The following is a 2,168-nucleotide window of genomic DNA, read 5'->3' as shown; positions in this document are numbered from 1 at the left end:
CTGGCTTTAATATCTTCCTTCCCTGGATAACCAAGGGAATCAAAGAGTTCGTGCAGAGCAGGGAAAACGGTGGTCATCTATTTTGTGTGGTGTCTATAGAGATCTGTTGAACTGGAGGGTGTGTGACTTATGCATAGCCACCAAGGGATATTCTGAGATGACACTGCCTTGCGTAGAGGAAGGAAGGCTTGACCCGGGGCTGTGTGAAAGTGAAGTGAAGAAGAAAGGAAGCTTTGGCTTCCAGAATAACTCTGGTTGGATACTCACTTCTGGCTTAAATGAGAGCCATGTCACCCAAGGTCCAGGTACATAATCTGGTTGTAGTGACATGACCATCAATGAAAATGCAAGAGTGGTTCATCATCTGCCAGAACAAATCCGTGTAAACTTGGCATTGCGCATGGATCAGCTCTGATGTCCCAAAGTTTCCCATGGTGCATGGTTGAACTTCAGGATCCTACGGATGGGAAGGGTTGCGGGGTGGGGGTTGTTTGCTTCAAAGTTGTATCTTCCACTCTGGCATGGTGATGCATCCCTGGAGTCAGTCCTGGGGTCAGGCCTTCGGCACCTGCAGCATGTAGACGGCACCTTGACATGAGAAGCAGCCACAGGGGACAAAAAGAGGTGGCTTCACTCGGCTATCTGCTAGGCAGAAGCAATTATGCAGCATTTCCTGGTAGCAGGGCACGCTGGATTGTCTGGAAGTGAGGTGAGAAAGTTAAATGGCGCGACACTGCTATTCCAATAGGGATACCGGAGCAAAAGGTGGGATGCATGGTTCTCCCTACAGCAAGCATGTGATGTAGGCTAGGCTGAGAGTGAGTGACGGGACCACTCTAACCACTACACCACACTGGCTCTCACACCATCTCAGTGAGTGGCCCTCTCCACATGCTCTGGCAGCAGATTCAGTAAGTAACTCCTGTGCTGCAACCTTTTGGTCTTTCCTGAATCTGATGTCAGATCAGTTTCCTTGGACTGATGAAGCTCTGTTTCAAGTTTTATTGCAGTGCCATGGAGATCTCGCGCTCTGTTCCTCTCAGTCACTTTCTCCCCACATCCCCAACTAAGAAGCCCATTGGAAAATGCTCCAGGCCCCTGATGAATTTTGGCCATTTTTCCTCTCCGTTCTGTTGGACGAGGGGTGGAGGGAATTTTCCTCTTCTCCCCTTCTGTAATTTCCCCCTTTTGGAATGAGAGCAGCAGATCTTTCTATCGGCTCTCCTCCTCTCCCTCCTCTCTCCCACAGCCCTTGGATCCGACGGCTGGCAAAGCGAAGGTGCAGCTGCCACTGTTGTCTCTGCCTCCCAACGCTCCACGGGTAGCCAATGGGCCTTCCTGCGGAGGACGCAAGAAGTCCTCACCCTGATGCTCTGGCTGCCGAAACCACGGCAACAGAGGGGCAAGCGGGAACCCAGCGTCAGCTAGACCTTGAAAAGGCCGAGACCTGTTCCTGCAATTCCCTTGGCAAAACGTCTTCTGACCGTCTTTGAAACTGAGGAAGGGCTGCAGCTCAGTAATAGAGCATCTGCTTTACATTTAGAAGGTCCTGGAACATCTCTCAGCACCCTTAACAAACTGCAGCTTCCCAAACCATTGCTATTTAGAATGGCATCATAGCTCTTTAAGTGTATGGTGTGAATGTGGCCTACTTCCAAAGAACCACCGTTGCCAGGGGGTACCACTTGTATTTCCAGCACTAGAGATGATGCTCCTGGGGTGTCAGATGCTAGCCTTGCCTTCTCTCTGAAGGAGAGGACTCTTGTGCTCAGCTTCTGCTTTTGGGTTTTCCTTTGGGGCATCTGGTTGGCCAATGTGAAAACAGGATGATGGAGTAGATGGGCCATTGGCTGGATCCAGCAGGCATTAGGACTCCACCTGAAGCACCAGGCGCAGCCAGGCTCTGCCCCCCCCCCACCTCTCACGCACCAGACACACCATCTCTGGATTTGTTACCCAAACCCTTAGTTCGGGACCTCTGACCCATCATCAAGGTCCACCAAGCCAGCCATTTTGTTCCATACAGCCGCCATTGTTTGGCCATAACTTCCCATGGCTCTGGTGGTTGTTAAGGGTTACAGCTACATAATTGTTAAAACTATTAATTAGCTTATAATTAAATTAATATATTTATCTGCTGCCCTGGGCTCCTTTGGGAGGAAGGATGG

The sequence above is a fragment of the Podarcis vaucheri genome, assembly GCF_965113315.1.
Source record: "Podarcis vaucheri genome assembly, chromosome: 16".
Lineage (NCBI taxonomy): Eukaryota > Metazoa > Chordata > Lepidosauria > Squamata > Lacertidae > Podarcis > Podarcis vaucheri.
The sequence above is the reverse complement of the archived record's forward strand: the minus strand, read 5'-3'. Positions refer to the sequence as shown.